This window comes from Sus scrofa, chromosome X, assembly GCF_000003025.6.
Source record: "Sus scrofa isolate TJ Tabasco breed Duroc chromosome X, Sscrofa11.1, whole genome shotgun sequence".
NCBI lineage: Eukaryota > Metazoa > Chordata > Mammalia > Artiodactyla > Suidae > Sus > Sus scrofa.
In genome coordinates this window covers 4,491,304-4,501,785 of record NC_010461.5, presented here as the reverse complement: position 1 = coordinate 4,501,785, position 10,482 = coordinate 4,491,304, and the positions used below count along the sequence as shown (strand labels likewise).

The window sequence follows — 10,482 nt, the reverse complement described above, 5'->3', positions numbered from 1 at the left end:
AGATTGTGTATTTTCTCCCTCTAATATATTTATAGTCCAAAGCTTTCCATCGGCAAGTACATACGGTTTTAAAATAAATCTTACCCGCTACATTTTGGACGGGACGTGTGAATTTCATCCTGTGAGGAAAGGTGATAGAAGTGAAATAATAGCAAACGAAATGGATATTCACCGTTGGGGTCACGCGGGTTAATTATCGCAGACGGGAGAAGAAAGCTCCATTTCCCGTAGAGACACGGCATTGTGGGCTAGCTACGAAGGCAAGTGAATAAAGAGGGTACAGGGAAGCTTATTGACTGCTTGCTTCAGTTTACAAATTTCAGAGCCATTGCATGCATTTTAATGAATGAGCTAGTGCACATGCAGAGAAGAAAGCATGTAAGTGGGGGCTGGCACGCCCCACTTGAGATATGCAATTAATTTCATAGGCATACACCCTCTCATTTGGAAAGGGTTCAACTATAACCCCGACGTGCATACCGCAGATTCTTGATGTCTGTGTTTTGTAGCACGTGCTCATTCAATTTAAAAATCAGGGCTCCGTGTGTCTGGGGATGAATGTTCTTGATACCAACCTGTGATAGGCACAGTATCCTTTGCCCAGAAATGGAATCCCAAACTCTCCTCACCAAGTCTTCCCCCTTGGAAGGAAATATATGCTTCCCAGCGTGTGCCAGGCGGCCGGGACTGGAGAAAGCCAAAGTGTAAAATGCAAGAGGCAAAGTCAATTCCTTTGTCTTTTGAAGAGTTTCTTTCTTGGGAGTTACCGTCATGGCTCAGTGGTTAACGAATCCAACTAGGAACTGTGAGGTTGTGGGTGCAATCCCTGGCCTCAATCAGTGAGTTAAGGATCTAGCGTTGCTGTGAGCTGTGGTGTAGGTTGCAGACGCGGCTTGGATCCCACATGGCTATGGCTGTGGCGTAGACTTGCAGCTACAGCTCCGATTGGACTCCTAGCCTGGGAACATTCATATGCCACAGGTGCAGTCCTAGAAAAGACAAAAAAAAAAGAAAAGTTTATTTCTTAACATTACTGCCCAGATCAATCTTAAAAATCTCAGGTCTTTCCATTTCTCCAAATAAGACATACAGATGGCCAACAGGCATGTGAAAAGATGCTCATCGTGGTAAATGATTAAAGAAATGCAAGTAAAAACTACAATGGGGTACCACTTCACACCAGTTAGGATGGCCATCATTAGTAAGTCTATAAATAACAAATGCTAGAGAGGGTGTGGAGAAAAGGGAACCCTCCTACACTGTCGGTGAGAATGTAAACTGGTGCAACCACGATGGAAAACACTATGGAGGCACCTCAGAAAACTAAGTATAAAATGACCACATGACCCAGCCATCCCATTCCTGGGCACATATTCAGACAAAACTATAATTCAAAAAGGTACATGCACCCCTATGTTCATTGTAGCACTATTCACAATAGCCAAGCCATGGAAACAACCTAAATGTTCATCAACAGAGGAATGGATAAAGAAGATGTGGTCCATATATACATTGGAATACTACTCAGCCATAAAAAAGGAACAGTGACATTTGCAGCAACATGAGGGAATCAGAGATTGTCATACCAAGTGAAGTCAGACAGAGAAATACACATATCATATGATATCATTTTAAAAGGTGGCACAAATGAACTTACCTATGAGACAAATGCACAGACATAGAGAACAGACTTACGGTTGCCAAGGGGGAGGGGACAGGGGAGGGATGGATTGGGAGTTTGGGGTCCGCAGACAGAAACTATTCTCTACAGGATGAAAAAAATGACAAAGTCCTATTTAACAAATCATAATGGAAAAGTTTATACAAAATAATGTGTGTGTGTGTGTGTGTGTGTGTGTATCTAAATTACTTTGCTGTAGAGCAGAAATTGACTTAACATTGTAAATCAACTATACTTCAATTTAAAAAAAGAAAAAAACGCTTCGGGTCTTCCGAAAACCCAAGCAGAGTTGTCAGGCTTCCCTCATGGCTACTTGCAGACTGTGAGCATACCCTCTTTCCGTTTCTCTACCACTGTGTACCTTTCCCCACTGTGTTCTTACTGTGCAGTCCACAGCTCTCGCCTGAGAGATGGCCAGTGGCTCCTTCCATTAGCCATCCCGTGGTGTTTACCATCAGGGCATTAAACAAATAATGCATTGATTCCCAGGTCCTTAGAGGGACAGGCTCACGAGCTTTTCTAATAGGTGTTGAGTGAGTCAAGAAAATCAGGGTTCTGCCCTCCAACAAACTTGTGAATTGATGCATATCACGTAGCCCCCTGGAGATGGAAACAAGTATGATAAGTATTCTAGGAATTCACACGTTTAAGAACATAACAAATAAAACAAATACAGAACCCTAAAACTCTTTCAAATGGGTTGACTCCAGGATGTCCCAATTTTTTGATCACTGAACAATTTAAAAAATTTTTATTTTTATTGGAGTATAGTTGCCAGGGTTGAGTCTATTTCTGCTGTATAGCATAGGGGCCCAGTCATACATATATATGACATATATATGTATATATATATGTGTGTGTATATGTATGTATGACTGGGCATATATATACACACGTGTATATATATATTCCTTTTCTTATATTATCTTCCATCATGGTCTATCCCAAGAGACTGGATATAGTCCACTCTGGTGTAAAGCAGGACAGAGCCACACCTGCGGCATAAGGAGGTTCTCAAGCTAGGGGTTGAATTGGAAGTGTCGCCGCTGGCCTGTGCCACAGCCACAGCAATGCAAGATCTGAGACCTACACCACGGCTCACAGCAGCCCTGGATCCTTAACCCACTGTGTGAGGCCAGGGATCAAAACTGCGTCCTCATGGATGCTAAGGAAGGGAACTCCGCATGTTGCCTTTTCAAACAGGCGTCTTGCTCTTCCTGAAAGGCACTGAAGGTTCCTCCACAAATATGGATTCTCCAAAATAATGGATGATCCAGAGGAGGATGTGATGAAGCTAATGTAGGCTGGTATGCATTGGTGGAGGATCTGAAAATTAAATGTCATTTATTACAGAGATTGGTTGGCAATTTTTGAGGAGAAAATGAGGTGCTCACAGCAAGAAGAGTGTTTACTGACATTAACGGTCTTGCTTTCAATCTTTCCTTGGAAAAGATGCCCCACACCCTAAGCCTTCTAAAGTGTCCATCAGCTCCTCATAATTGCCACGTATCCTACTGGAGAGCTTCCTGAGTGTCGGAAAGTGTGGTGGAGGGACAGGAAGAGCGAGGGTTAACCCGGGTTCCACACCTGAGAAAAAGGCACTTCTGCAAATACCAGATTAGGCTGCAGTCATTCATTAAGATGCTGCCCTCGTATCATCCTGTCTCATTACTGCTGACCTGATGCATTAAGACATCGTGAAGACGGCACCTAGCAAAACATTACCTTTGCAAAGCAAAGCTCTCCTTCATAGACTGTGCCCGTTCTTAAGGGCATAAATATGGAGGTACCTTATGGTGGTGAGATCTCTTAGATGACTCCACTCATGGAGGACGCAGGTGGATGGATTTTCGATGTCAACGTACCGTTGGCACATCGGACGTCTTCAAGAGAGCCTCGACAGCTTCTTCGGCCCTTCTTATCCACTCTTACTTTAACCATGAAGCCATCATTTGTGCCTGCAATGGGAATAGGCAAACATTTTCTGTATACCTAATTCTTCAGGGTAGAGATTTTTTTTTTTTCTTAAAATGGAAAAGGTCTAATTTTAAGGGCTCATGAATCTATATAAAATCAGAACCATTACCTGTGGTGTCCGTTGCTATGGCTACCTACTCATGTGATCTGTATATCTGACATAATTCAGATAGCTCTGCAAAGCAGTATCATTGCAAAGACATCAGAGAAAATTTAAGGAGCACAGGGAACCAAGGAAAATAATTTACAAAAATGACTTTAACAGAGAAGGGGCACTCTCAGAAACAATAAAATTTCTTCCTTTATTTTACAATATATGTTTTCCTTTTAATGTTACCTACTGATATATCTTTTTATATGTGTCTTTTCTCTCTTCCTGTTCTGTTTCCTCCACTTATTACTTAAAATGCACACACTAACTGGAACAGGGAAAAAGGTAAAGACTTTCTTAGTTAAGGAATATTGCAGGCATATAAGATGTTTGTAGAAATTTAAAAGTTGATTGCTTTTGCTTTCAAGTCATAAACTGCAAGAGCTGTGTTTGTGTTAAGAGATTTTCCGGCACCAGACCGCTATTAAATTGTATCGAGTGACCTTTGATGAAATAACAGCACCATATTGCTTTTGTAAACATTAATTTTCTGGGTTAACAGTCAAGTTTACCATCTGAAGGTACAAATGAAATTTATTTATTTATTGTCTTTTTAGGGCTGCACCCAAGGCACACAGAAGTTCTCAGGCTAGGGGTCCAGTCAGAGCTACAGCTGCCGGCCTACACCACAGCTCGCGCAACCCCAGATCCTTAACCCACTGAGCGAGGCCAGGGATTGAACCCGCAACCTCATGGTTCCTAGTCAGATTCTTTTCCGCTGAGCCACGACAGGAACTCCTTTTTAAATTATTATTATAGGAGTTCCCGTCGTGGCGCAGTGGTTAACGAATCCGACTAGGAACCATGAGGTTGCGGGTTCGGTCCCTGCCCTTGCTCAGTGGGTTAACGATCCGGCATTGCCGTGAGCTGTGGTGTAGGTTGCAGACGTGGCTCGGATACTGCGTTGCTGTGGCTCTGGCGTAGGCCAGTGGCTACAGCTCCGATTAGACCCCTAGCCTGGGAACCTCCATATGCCGCGGGAGCGGCCCAAAGAAATAGCAAAAAGACAAAAAAAAAAAAAAAATTATTATTATTATTGTATTTTACAAATTAGAATATTTAGAATAAAACAAATTAGAAATTTAGAATAAAACAATGATTAGGTATCACTGTTGCAAATAAGACATGTTCGTCAGTATTCACGCCTGGCTACAGGGTTGAAAGATAGATACTATGTACAAAACATATTTGGATATTAACTGCATGAGTAATTAATTTCACTGGACAGGAGTTTCCCCTGAATCCATTAACACCAAAGCATGTTTTCATCTCCTGGGATCCCAGCAGATCAGGCTCCTTAGCTGACATATTAAAGTGACTGATAAATAGTGAGTCTTTGTAGGGATATTATATTGGACAATTCTGTTGAAATAATAAATGAACACAGGCTTGCCAATGAAGTGTTAGAGAAGAAAGCAAACAGAGCAGGCGAGGAAGGAAATACGTAATCATGAAGATGAAGAAGGATGAGCAAAGAAAAGACCGATTGGAAACAAAAGATGAAATACTGTGAACGTATCTGGACAGAAGCCCTGGAGGGAAGGAATCAAATCTTAGGAAACTTGAAGGAAAGCAAATTGGTGTTGTCAATAGATGTTTTACCTGAAAGCTCTTGGTGATTTGCTGTTGTACCAGTCTCTCCACACTGAGTATATCTGTCAGGATTTTCCAAAGAAGCAAAACCATTGAGAGAGAGAGATGAACGGATGGACAGACAGACAATAGATGGAGGGATGGATGGGTGGATAGATATAGAAGATAGGTGAATGGATGGATGGATGGACAGATAGATAGATAGATACTGGTAGACAGTGAGATAACTGTATATGTTTGGAGGTCCATCTATCTTTAGAGCTATATATTGAGATTTATCATTGAGAAGGTGGCTTACATTATTGTGTTTCTGCCAAGTCTGAAATTCGTAGGGTCAGCTGGAAACTGGAGATTTTTCTATGCTACCATCTTGAGGGTGAATTTCATTGACTCAAAGCAATCTCAGCTTTTGCTCTATGGTTTTCCGGGGAGTGGATGGGATCTGCATATATGATAGAGGGTAGTTTCCGTCAAGTCAACTGATGTTCAGCAATTCATCACAGGCGCCGAACTCCTTCATCCCAACCTCCACTCTTGGGGTTGACCCCATGCCTGGGCACCACAGCCTGGGTAAAGCGACACACACAATTTCACCATCTCCCTGTCCCAACTTGTCCCTCCGCCACCTACAGACATGCCTCGTACATCAAAGAGAACACTGCTCTCCGAGTTGAGCCTTTTCAGTCTCCTGAGACTGGAGAAGGCTGTGTTATCTTCAGAGCTAGTCCTCAGATGGATCCATCCCTGGACTCTTGGGAGCTGCCTCTGATGATGAGAAGCCTAATTATTTTGACAATGGAGTTTGCTAATGAGAGGAAACTGCAGGGACAAAGGTCAACATTCAGACCCCCCTCCTCTGCACTCCTGGACTCTGTGGTCACAGAAGATGGGTGTGCAGGGCCAAATACCTCTGCACGCTTTCACCTAGTTCCCAGCGTTCTCATGTGTGCGCCTCAGCTGGGGTGGCCTGAGGGTTATCGCCTGGTGGAACCATGCAGCTCGAGGTCTGATATGAGCCTTGCGGCTTATGACTTAGGAGACCTGCAGAAAATCAGCGATTCTCTCTAGAACTCAGTGTGCTCCTCTTGTGGTACTTGCCTGATGGCTCCTAAGAACCCCCTGGATTGCCATGGTGATGAGATGGCATTGGGTAAATTAGGACAGATCAGCCAGTCAGCCGTTAGTCACCACTGACCCATATCATGGGGGGCTGAGGCATCTCTGTGGTTGCAGGAGGTGGGGAGTCTACTGAAATGGGCTGGGGTGTCTGTGACTCTGTACACTCTTTGACTCTATACCAAGGGTAAGCTGGCTCATAGCAAGAGGGAAGGCTGATAGTCCCTATGGAAAAACCATGCCCTCCTGTGATGATGTGACCAGCTCCAGCTAGTTCTCTCTGCTCACAGCCACATTCACTACCAGACTTGTGTATGATTCTCTCTCTATCTCGCCTATGACCTATCAACCTGCTGTCACCTAGCATCTAAGCCACGTATGCTCCTGAAATGAATCACAAATAGTATACACTTCTCAAGAATTTGTCCTGCCTCTCCACAAGTTCGAATCTGTTTCCAGGATCTTCTTGTGTCACAGCAGTCCTTCTGCAGCATCCCAGACAAGTGTCACTGTAGCACTGTAGCACTACTGGTAACACTGTGCCTTAGTGAGGCGCTGGCTAAATAAACACGTGGACCTTACTAATAGTTTGTATGTTCTTTAAAACGTTGCTTTTGCAAATGCTTTGGGAGACAAGAGAGATAATTTATCATCCTCCAGACAGTCACCCTGCAGGCATTTTGCCGCTCAGGACCATGGGTTGCAGTGCGGCTCCCGGGATTTTTATCTGTCTCCATCTCCAGGCTTCTTCTTTCTCCCCACGCCATCTATGCTTTTTAATCTTTGAAGCAGAGGAAAATTGTAGAGTCAGTTGGTGACTTCAAATACCACCCCCAATCCTGTCTCTATGGGTTTCTCTTCATTTAGTCCTGAGTATTTGATTTGAATAGGATAAACATGGGGAAAAGGGAATTTTGCACAAATACAGAAACAGGGTAGATTCTAGCAGGTGGCAGAGGCAAACAGCCCAGCAAAGAGGCTTCCTTTACACAGTTTGTCCTATTATACCTTTGAATTTTGCACTGTATGCATGTGTTCCTTACTGAGATACCTTAATGAAGTCAATGACCAAACAAATTTAACTGCGGAGTACCAAAACCTGTAAAGTTTTTATTAAAAAAAAAAAAAATATATATATATATATATATATATATATAGTGAAGATGTAATGCTTCCTATAGATCTTCCTTTATATAGTTCTTCTGGCAGATCTGGTTTCCCAGGAGATAGAAACGGTGTGATGAAAGGTGCCATGTGGGGGTCTACGAATCTCAGACACCAGGACGCTGCTGACCCTGACTTCCAGAGTCAGTCGGGACACAGACACTGTAAATTTCCATCACCTCACGGCTCCCAGCGCTCACCTGGGTCAGGTCACCATGCCTTCCCTAAAGACAGGCGTCTGTTTCCAAGCAGCGCAACAGGAGGAAAAAGTGTTGTGTGCTTTGACCAAAAGAATGCACCGGACAGGGATGCTTGGCAAGGTCTGGATCCTATGCCTGAAGCAACCTCGAAGTTCCCACTCTCCTATGCTGGGAAAGGAGCGTTGAGGAGGCCAGGGGCAGCCTTCTTCTTTTTTCTTTGTCTCTTTAAGGCCACACCACGGCATATGGACATTCCCAGGCTGGGGGTCAAATAGGAGCTGCAGCCACAGGCCCATGCCACAGCCACAGCAACGCTGGATCCAAGGCACACCTGGGACCTACACCACAGCTCATGACAATGCTGGGTCCTTAACGCACTGAGTGAGGCCAGGGATCCAGCCTGCGTCCTCAGGGATACGAGCCGGGTTCATCACCCCTGAGCCAGGACTGGAACTTCCAGATGCAGGCTCTTAGGGAGTGAGATGCCATGCAGAAGAAACACCAAGGCCCTCGGCCAAGAGATGTGACCAACGCCACACAGACGACTGAAGGCTGTACCTTCCCCCAGCCCAGCTCCTCCGCTGCCCACCCTCTGCCCTTTCCCAGCATAAAAGAGGATTTTTCTTCTTGACAGCTTGCCCCGGCATTACTGTTTTTGGATGACGTGAAGGACACCCACATTTTCTAAACTATATGAGGCACACCTCTGAAATGAATGAGATATATTAGCTACCGAGTATATATCACACCGCTTCTTCCCATCTTCGGAATCTGCTTCATCCCGGTGACTCCGAATTTTTTTAACTTTATCTTATTTTATTTTGCCTTTTAGGGCCACACTTGCAGCATATATACATTATATATATGTACGTTATATGCATAAGCATATATAAGTTCCCAGGTCAAATAGAGCTGCAGCTGCCAGCTGACCCCAGAGCCACAGCAAGGCGGGATCCAAGCCGCATCTGCAACCTACACCGCAACTCATGGCAACACCAGATCCCCAACCCACTGAGCAGGGCCAGGGATCGAACCCAAGTCCTCATGGTGACCCGTCGGGTTCATTACGGTTGAGCCACAAGAGGAATTCCAGAATGTTCTTTAGATTTCTATTATGTCAGCCGTCTTCCTTAATGAGTAAGGACTATAGGAGTAAGTCACGGGGGAAGACCAAGACCTACAGCTTCTCATCCCTCTCAGCACTGGCTCAGGTTTCTCCTGTTTTCTGTCCTGCATGAAGACCTACATTGTAGGCTTTTGTTAAGCCTGGGCTTGACCCAGAGGCTCTGTGTGGGGCTGATGCCAGGGGCTCCCTGGGAGATGACACAGCCCTCCAGTCCTTGGGGCAGAATGTGCTCTGCAGCAGCCAAGGGGAAAGTTGCTCAAATCCAGAAAAGAGCAGGTGCTTCCAAGTGCTCTCCCCTGGGCTTCCTTGCAAGGGGCACCTGCAGCCAGGTGTCCTTGCCCGCCCCCATTGTTGCCTGCATTGGGTGGAACATGGAACCAGGGCAGGACTCAGCAGCGTCGCTGACTCAGAGGACAACCGAGGACACCGCCATCTGTCTCTGTGACGTTGGGTTGAAAGCCTTTTCCTTTCCTGTTCTTTGCATCAGGTGTGAAGGAGACTGCATGTGGAGTGGGCAGGACATCTGCCTGTGTGTGTGAGAGAGAGATGGTGGGGTGGGAGAGAGAGAGCGTCAGTGTGTCTGGGTGTCTGGCTGTGTGTTCCCAGACTCTGTGGAAAGGACTGTTGATAATAAGAACACTTAAGATGCCTTAGGCTGTGAAACAGGCATTTAAAAGAACTATTTTTTCCCTTTTATTTTCTCCTCTCATTTTTGCCCGCCCTGAGGCAGGGATCAGATCTGAGTCGCCGTTATAACCTATCCCAAAGCTGCAGCAATGCGGACTCCTTAACCCAGTGTGCCAGGCCCCGGGATCGAACCTGTGAACTGACGCTGCAGAGACACGGCCGATCCCTTCGCGCCACAGCAGGAACTCCTCAAAGAACTTTAAAGTCAGGTCAACAACACAGGAATAAGTATGCGGCCTTACAAGTCGACTGCTTCGAGAGGAAATCGGCATTTTGGTAGAGGCATTTTGGTATCATTTTCCAAACAAATGAAAACGTCATCACCATAAATCAAACATACACAAAACCCACACGCCAAAGCCAAAGCTGCAGACAGGTATCTCACTCTATTCGCACCTTGCAATACTTACCCACCTCAGGTGCCTCTAGCATGGTTCTAATGTCGCAATCTAACATTTCCGTCTCCGGGCTTCATTTAACCCTTCTGGCCGAGAGGTGCGACACTGCACCACTCACGGCCACTCCAGAAGGCATCCCATTTTCCCCGTAGCCTAAATTATTAATAAATATATCGGGGGGGGGGGGAACGAGCATCGACCCTTTCAGCAGCCTGACTGCTTTCCCCAAGTCAATACGAATGTGTGCGATTGATCTTCCAGCCGGAAGTCTTCCCTCGGGCGGACTGTTGGGCAAGGAGCTCATTTGCTCCTGTCTGGGGGGAAGCACAGGGTGCAGGGACCACAAGCCTCTGGGAAAGAAAGGGTCTATGGTACAAACAGCATCACCA

The 10,482-nt window shown here is 45.3% G+C and overlaps 1 long non-coding RNA gene across 1 annotated transcript in view; it reads right to left on the bottom strand.

Moving 5' to 3' along the window:
• The window catches only part of LOC102166006, a 250,348-nt gene continuing 242,721 nt past the window's right edge, over positions 2,856–10,482 (bottom strand). The window contains exon 4 of the long non-coding RNA XR_002340685.1: positions 2,856–3,639. This is a non-coding gene — a long non-coding RNA (uncharacterized LOC102166006). The remainder of the gene's footprint in view (positions 3,640–10,482) is intronic.